Source organism: Mastigoproctus giganteus, chromosome 2 (genome assembly GCF_048544385.1).
Source record: "Mastigoproctus giganteus isolate SK-2022 chromosome 2, ASM4854438v1, whole genome shotgun sequence".
Lineage (NCBI taxonomy): Eukaryota > Metazoa > Arthropoda > Arachnida > Uropygi > Thelyphonidae > Mastigoproctus > Mastigoproctus giganteus.
Window position 1 is genome coordinate 110,144,541 of NC_143576.1, and position 9,483 is coordinate 110,154,023.

Below are 9,483 nucleotides of genomic sequence, written 5' to 3' on the forward strand. Positions count from 1 at the left end.
ACCCACGACCCACACACTTTTAAATCTTTGGCTTGACAGTGTTCTCTTTCCGATACAATGTGCATACGCGGAGATGTGAGAAACCCCAGGTGCCATTTAACCCGAATATATCTTATACCCTTGTCTGAGACCGACTAACACAATCATGTGGTGAAAAAGGCATATAAAATTCTTCAATCGATGGCATTTGATCTCAGGTCATTTTCATCCAGTATGAGAGAACGGTGATTCTATCAACTGTGCTACTCACGAGGGTAATCAAAGTGAACGGCGGGTCAGAGCCAAAAACACCGACATAACCGCAGTAATTTTGGGAATAGATGACGAATAGAAGAAAACTCTAACAGAATTCGAAGGAATAGGCCCCACAAAGACCACCTCAGTCTCAAAATAATACCGCATTACTTCAACAACAATGGTGCAACACTGGATACCATCCACACAATCATATACTGTGCTACCATAGCAGCCACTAGGATTAATGTAAAAGAAACGAGAGACCAGCAGCAGAAAAATTGAAAAAAAAAGGTTGTTGTTGTTGTATTAGGATTTTAGGAGCATAGGCAACTAAGACCATATTGCCCCACGTATATTGTCTGTAAATTGTGTGTTCTGAGGTCGATTTTCTGTTTGCTGGACGAAATATCCGAGTTTTCGGGAGAAAAACCATGTTACCCTCGCCTGAGACCGACTAACTTCCATACAAAAAAGGCTCACATTAATTCCTCCCTTCATCGACGAGACTCGAACGTAGATCTTTTTCACCCGATATCGTGAGGACAGCAATTCTACCAACTGTGCTATCCACGAAAATGGGGGTGCGAGAAAGAAGGAACCGCCAGCTTGGGTTAGAAGACTTCAGCAGAAGGTAGAAGAAAGGCCAATTGACCCTATACCAACCGGGTAGTCTGCGCGTGTAACAGAGTGGTATTGTCAACGTCCTCCTCACACCGAGTGGAAAAGGATTGGTTCGAATCCCATCGATGACGCGAGCAACTTTAATGGACTTTTTTGACTCCGTGGATGAGTTAGTCGCTCTCAGGCGTCTAATAAATCGACCAGAGAACACACACACACGCAATTTACAGACATAATATATAAACGAGTATATGTAAGCCATTACGGGTGGTCCTAATATAATAATTTGAATTTTTTTACATTGAATACCAACCGGTTAATAAGAATAATAAATTTATTGGAAAAGAGAAGAGAAGAGCATCCTCAAGAGAGACAGCATCCACAACAAACACGAGTCCAAACATCAGAGAATACTTAGACACTGAAGCAAAACCTCCTCGAACTCAATAAGAGACTACGCCGATACACAGTTCTCAGAGGAAAATAAACAACGGAAAAAAAAATTATGATATTAGGGTACCCTGTAAATGATTACATCTACCCATATTCATTTTGTCTGTAAACTGCGTGTGTTCTCTGGTCGATTTACCTGTTTGGTGGACGAAAAAACCACAGTTTCTGGGGAAAAAACCTTGCTATCTACGCCTGAGACCGACTAACTCAATAACGGAGTGAAAAAAGCCCAATAACGTTCTTCGCGTCATCGACGGGATTCGAACCAGGGCCTTTTCCGCTCAGTGTGGGGAGGACGATGACGATACCACGGTGCTACCTGCGCAGACAATAAACAACGGAAAGTCGATGAAAACCAAAGAGCCTTCTACAGCAGTCTCTGAAAAGACGGAAAAAACGGAATCGGGACATAGGAACAGAAGAAGATCACGGAGTTCTGCAGCAATGGAACAAAGGCATAACAACCGAGCACCCAGATAGAACTAGAACGTAAGAAAACAAGAACGTACAACAGATGAAAGAGTGGGGGTTTCGGGAAGACGAAGTACAGCAGTCGATCAGAAACTCTCACAACTCGCTAATCCTAGGAATAGATAACATCCATCACTACTGGTACAAGAAGCTCACTTGCACACACAAGCACCTAGCAGAGCTATTCATTCGAATGATAAGGCAATGTCTGGGCTTGTAGTACAGTGGTATCGTAGCCGTCCTCCCTACACCGGGTGGAAAAGGCTCGGGTTCGAATCCTGTCTATGAGGTGACGAAATTTAGTGGGATTTTTCACTGTGGCTGAGTTAGTCTGTCTGACGCGCTGATAGCAAAATTTTCTCCCCAGAAAGTGGGGGTTTTCCGTCCAGCAAAACAGATAAATCTACCAGAGAAAATACACAATTTAGAGACATAATACAACTGTGGGTATATGTAAGAAGTTACGGGAGGCCCTAATAAAATAAATTAAATTTTTTTAATGATAAGGCATGTACAGACAATTCCAGCGTTTCTCACTCAAGGAATCGCATATCTGAAGGCTCAAGACCAAGGTACAAGAACCTTGTGAAATACAGGACGATCACTTGTCTCTCAACAATGTATAAGATCCTCACTAGCTGCATAACCATAGTTACCTTAGTCACAGAGCTAGCTTACAAGAAACAACATAACCTCTATATATCAATTACCGCAAGGCTTCGTGTCTCAAAACTGGATAATAGAGACGCTGAAGATCTACAAAGCCAATCCAACAGTGATAAACTTCCTAGAAGCAACGATGGCAAAATAGAGTACGACCATTAAGATCGAGCACCAAAAAAAAAAAAAAATTATGATTGGTCGGTCATCCGTTAATGATTACATCTGTCCGATATATTTATTTTGTCTGTAAATTGCGTGTGTTCTCTGGTCTATTTGCCTGTTTTGCCAAACCCCAGTTTCTGGAGGGAAAAACTTTGCTATCTACGCTTGAGACTGACTATCTCAGCCCATAAAAGTTTCTCGCGTCATCGACGAGATTCGAACCCGTGCCTTTTCCACCCGGTATGGGGAGGACAGTGACGATACCACCGTGCTACACGCGCAGACTAAGATCGAGCACACCACAACCAGAACGATCCCCACTGGGAGAAGAATCTTTCTGCGAGATGCCCTGAGCCCACTCTGGTTCTGTCTAGCACTCAACCTGTGCTGTTCACCATGCTTAACAGCAGCAAGTATGCATATAATCTTAAAGGAACGAAAAACCTAAAAATACACCCTCTTCCACCCGAATTTCATGGATGACATCAAGTTGTATGCGACAACCGAGAAAGGATTCCAACAAGTACTCTGGATCACTGAAGAATTCAGCAATGATATCAGGATGGAAAATGCCTAGACCCACGGATTGCATCAGGAGAAATTAGTCAGTCGAAACCACCAGTTGCAGACTGGTAAAGAGATCGAAGCCATTACAGAGGGAGAGACCTACAAATAGCTGGGGATAGTGCAGGCTCAGCAGCGTGATGGAAATCACGGCTTGCTTGACCGAAAAATACCATCAGAGACTCAGAAATCTGGTGAAAGCAAAGCTGAATGGAGGGAACACAGTTAAAGCCATAATCACCTATGTAGTCCCAGTGCCAACACAGTCCTTCGGTATCATAGATTGGACTAACACCGAGCTGGAGGATATCAGGAGAAAGACAAGGACAATAATGACCAAGATCAGCCAACACCTCCCGAAGTCGTGGACACCTCAGTCGTGGAGAGATTGGCAATAGTTCCGAAAGAGGGAGGAAGGGCCTGATAGAGCTCGTCTAGCGACAGCTAACCTGAAGGATTACTTTCAGAAACCCCAGGGGCCCATACTCACCAGATGTGGTGAGTATGGGCTTGACACACCCAGGGTCCTGAGCTGGATATCATCATTCTTCTCTTTCTTGGTGATTCCCTTCTACTTTTGACACTTTCTCTCTCTATCTCTCAGGGGAGCTTTTTTTTTTTTTTGGCTGGTGCAGCAAAAGTCCCAGGCTTCATTGCACGATATAGCTAATATAATAATAATAATAATAATAATAATAACAGAAGCAACTCCAGCAACTACTCCGGATCACCGAAGAATTCAGCAAGGACATCAGGATGGAATTTGGTCTAGAAAAATGCAACACCCACACACTGCACCAGGGAAAATTTGTTGGCCGAAACTACCAGCTGCTGACTGGTAAAGAGATCGAAGCTATGACAGAAGGAGAGACCTACAAATATCTAGGGATGATGCAGGCTCAGTAGTTAGAGCACAAGGAAATCAAGATGTGCCTGACCGAGAAATATCATCAGAGACTCAGAGGCCTGCTGAAAGCAAAATTGAACGGAGGGAACACAGTTAAAGCCATAAACACCTATGCAGCTCCAGTACTAACATACACATTCGGGGTCATAGATTGGACTAATACCGAGCTAGAAGATATCATGCGAAAGACAAGGACAATAATGACCAAGAGTCGCCAACACCACCCGAAGTCAGCAGTGGAGAGAATAACAATACTTCGGAAAAAGGGAGGAAGGGGCCTGATAGAACAACAGAAAACAGCGATAGTTAACCTGAAGGATTACTTCGAGAACTACACAGCACCACTCCACCAGGCCATAAGGAAAATAGATAAGTGGTATACCCCACTCAACCTAAGCGAGGAAACCCTCCCACCCAGACAGTACAAGAAACGAAGTTAGAAAGATGGGCAAAGAAGACACTCCATGGCAGACACTACAATGACCTCCATCAAGATCACATCGACACCATTGCTTCCAATGCATGCCTCACAAGCGGGACGCTCTTCCCCGAGACTGAAGGATTCATGCTGGCCATCCAAGACCAGGTAATCAACACCAGAAACTATAGAAAATACATCGCAAAGAAGCCCGGAATGTCAGATGACACATGTCGACGATGCCACCTGGCGCCAGAAACGATCCAAAACATCACTGCGGGGTGCAAGGGGATTACCCAGACTGAGTACTCTCATAGACACGACCAGGTAGCCAGGATAATACATCAGAAGCTATCGAGGAAATACCAGTTGATCGAAGAAAGTGTATCATACTACAAGTACGAACCCCAGGCAGTACTAGAGACCCCAACCCACAAGCTGTACTGGGACCGCGCCATAGTAACGGATAGGACAATCCCGCACAACAGAGCGGACATAATCATTGTGGACAAGAAGGAAAAGGCTACCTGTGTGATTGACATAGCGGTGCCGAAGACTAGCAATGTCCAGAAAACCCATGAGGAAAAAATTAGGAAGTACACGAACCTGAGACATGAGATCAAAGAGATGTGGTATATGCAAGAAGTATCAACCATCCCAATCATCGTGTCAACAACCGGTATGGTACCAAAGACTCTACACAGCAGCCTAGCAGCAATAGGTTCCCCAGAGAACACCTACAAGGAACTTCAGAAAGTCGCAATCCTGAACACCTGTAGGATAGTCAGAGAATTTCTCGACCGAGATTTCCTGTCTGGTGTAACACCTGTGGTGTTACATCAGACAGGAAATGTGCGGGATTGTCCCACTCCGTCACGGGTACTTCTACCAAGTACACCCTGTGTACTTGGTAGAAATACCAAAGAAACCCCCCCCCCCAATCAGGGAGAAATAATATAACAGCAACAACAATAATAATAATAAAAAAACATAGCAGCATTCTATCAGGCCATAAGATAGACAAGCGACATACCCCACTCAACCTAAGTGAGGAGTCCCCGCCCGTCCGTCCAGACAGCACAAACGATGCTAAGAAGATGGGCAAAGAAGACACTCCATGGCAGGCAATACATGACTTTCATCAAGATCACATACATCAAATGGCTTCCAACGCACTAGCGGGATGCTCTACCCCGAGATTTAAGAATTCATGGTCGTCATCCAAAACCAGGTAATAAACACCAGCAACTATAAAAATTAAAAATTAAATCATATTAGGCCACCTGAATATACTGTATATATTTTTTGTTCATCTGCCATGCATTGTATATTATTCCGTAAATTGCGTATGTTCTATGGTCGATTTGCTTGTTTTGCTGGACGAAAAACTCTAGTTGCTGGGAATAAAAACTTGCTATGTATGCTTGAGACCGACTAACTGAGCGACGGAGTGAATAAAGCCCTTAAAGGTTCCTAGTGCCAGTGACAGGATTCGAGCCTGGGCCTTTTCCACCCGGTGTGGGGAAGACGGTGACGCTGCCACTGTGCTACTTGCACAGACTACCGGAACCTATAGAAAATACTTGGCCAAGGAGCTCAGAGTGTCAGATGGCACAAGTCGACGATACCACCTGGCCTCAGAAACGATCCAGCACATCACCGCGGAATGCAAGGTGTTCACCGGGACTGAGTACAACAATAGGCACGACCAGAAAGCCAGGATAATACATCAGAATACCCTCAGATTATTCTGAGCAACAGGGAGAATAGCATCAGCACTGAGCATGCTCAAACCATTCAAGGCTTTATACACCTCAATCAAATCATCTCGCAGGTGCCTAGTCTGTAGATACTGTAATCTGCAAAACTTAAACTTTCTTCGTAAGAGCAACACTTTCTTCCATTCACTAATTTTGTTACCCTGCTCTGTACTCGTTCCAACAGACCTACATCCATCTTCAAATCAGGGCTCAAGACCTGTATACAGTACTCAAGGTGTGGCCTGAACATTGCCTTACACAAGGGGATGATCACCTCCTTATGTCTGCTGGAAAAATTCCTGTATATCATTGACAAGACACCATTAGCTACTCTTGCAGATCATCTGCACTGCTCAATTACCCCCAAGGACCTTTTCACTCTCCACCACTGTCAGTGTAGTACCACAGAATCGATACGTTACTCTGGGGTTACTGCTTCCCATATGCAGTACTTTACATTCGTCAATATTAAATTTCAGTTGTCACCTCTCAGCCTATATGCTCAACTTTTCAAGATCCTGTTCCAGCAGCGTACTGTCATTAGAGTCTTTAACGACACCCAACCTTTGTATTGTCTGCAAACTTGGACATTAAGCCTGATATACCATCATCAATATCATTTATAAATACAGAAAACAACAACAGACCCAACACTGAACCCTGAGGAACTCTACTAATAACATTAGTCCACGATAAGCAGTGTCCATTGATTACCACTCTCTGTCTTTTCCCCTTCAACTGTCCCTTTATCCATAACAGCAATTTGCCTCCAATGCCACACTGCTCCAATTTGTGCAGCAGCCTTCCATGTGCAACAGTATCAAAAGAATTTCTAAGGTCCAAATATATAATATCAAAGTTATTCCTTGCATCCATTTCTTTTGTGACTGCATCATGGTATCCAATCAAATTGGCCAGGCAAGACTTTCCCTTAACAAAACCATGCTGTGTTCCAGCTATAACTGAAGTCTTGTCTAGATGATCCTGCAGTACTTCTTTAATCAGTGCCTCCATTAATTTCCCTGGAACAGAAGTTAAACTAACAGGTCTGTAATTACCTGTCTCCCTTTGATCCTCATTTGTGGATTGGGGTCACATTTGTACATCTCCAGTCCACGAGTACCTCCCCTGAGTCCAAGGGAGCTCTCATAATTATGGCAAGGGTTGGTTTACTTCCTTTGCTGCCTCTTTTAATATAACTGGATAGATTCCATTCACCCCAGGTGCCTTTCTTATGTTAATCTTCAACAATTTCTCCTCAGCTTTACTCTCAGTTATTAGAAGATTATCCAGCTTACTGCCAGAGTTTAATACACCTCTGGCATTCCCCTCACTGAATAACTCCTCATGTGTGAATGTAAATGCAAAATCAAAATATTCATTTAGTTTGTTGGCTACCTGAGCAAGATCATCAACAATTGAACCATCGATATCAAGTGCACCAATGTGATTCATCCCCTTCCTTCTAGATTTTACATAAATAAAGAACTCTTTGTTGTTTTTCTTTGACAAAGATTTCTTGATCTGTTGACAAAGATTTCTCGTAATCTACCTTTGCCTCTCTAACCTCCTTTGTGATTTGGTTACAGACCAGTTTATCATAGTCTTCTGTGTCACCTGTTAATTTATATGTATCCCATGCATTTATATTCTCTGCCACATGTCTAATTAGTTCATCTGACATCCATTTAGGCCTAAATCTTGATTAATATTTCTTAGTCGGTATGAAAAGTCTAGTAGCTTCCAAGATTAATTCGTTGAATGCTTCCCATTTTGCATTTGCTGTTGGTAACATCATCAGTTGGTCTCACCGTATAGAATTTAAATACTGTCTCAGACCACCACAGTCACCTTTATGAAAGCATGATGGTAGTTATCTCTTTGATCACTGCCACCTAGCGGTTCATTTACCTGCAGATTCTTAATGCATGACGAATCACTACTGATAATCAGATCAAGAGTATTATTCCCTCTAGTTGCCTCCCGAATATTCTGCTGTAGAAAAGAATCATCCAATAAATCCACAAAAGCCTTGATAGCGTGTGAGTGACCAACCCACAAATTGCAGTCAATCTCTGGGAAATTAAAATCCCCCATTATAAGATACTCTGATTTACTGGCCCACTCTATTTCTCTGAAAAACTGCTCATTATACTCATCAGATCATTATGTCTATAACACATACCTTTTCTCATTTTTCCTTTCTCAGTGCTTATGTCACACCAAACAGACTCAACATTGAATTGTCCACCAACATCAATTGGATGCACTTCCTTAGATTTTATATGTTTCTAACTAAAACAGCATAAACCCTCTTCCCTTCCTGTCCTGTCTATCCTTTCTGTCACATTGTACTCTCCAAAAAAATTCAATTTTGCACTGCTTATGTCTGTGTGACACCACGTCTCTGATGTCCCAACAATATCTTCCTTTGATGTCTTGACTAGCACTTCAAGCTCATCAAATTTATTAACTATACTCCTCCTAACAACAAGGTGTTAATGCAAATATACATACTAATACTATTATTAGCCACATGGTGCAAAGAAGCCTGAGGCTTATGCTGCACCAGCCAAAAAAAAAATTTCCGAGTTAACCTGAGAGAGAGAGAGAGAGAGAGAGAGAGAGAGAGAGAGAGAGAGAGAGAGAGAGAGAGAGAGAGAGAGAGAGAGAGAGAGAAGAATGATGATATCCAGCAGCTCAGGACCCTAGGTGTGCCAAGCTCATACTCACCAGATTTGAGCCCCTGGGGTTAATGCATCTGTTTTCACTCTTAGTTACCCTAACACAGCCCATGTATTTTCTTGTTCTACTATGACTCTCAGCAGTCCTGGTAATCCCCATTTCCTTGCTTTCCAGGCTGCTGCTCAATTGGATTTCAATAGAAGCAGTGCAAGAATCACTTTCCCCTCTGCCAGCGGCTACTGTTAATCTATTATTCCGTGTATCCCTCCAAGCTAGCAGTTTTCTGACCCACCTAATTGTCTCGATAGCATCAGCAAATATTCTTGCATTAGATAAACATAGCGCGTGGCCACGCTTAAACAGAAGTTTGTTTTACCACAGTAAAACAAGCTTATGTTACGTATTTTTGTATTTATTACGTGTACTACGTAAACCGCATCTGTCTTCTCCCATTGGCTAAATAAATATCATTAGGAGGAAAATTATTTCAATGTATAGAAAGAAACTTTCTGAAAGATTATTATTATTGCTCGTATATTATT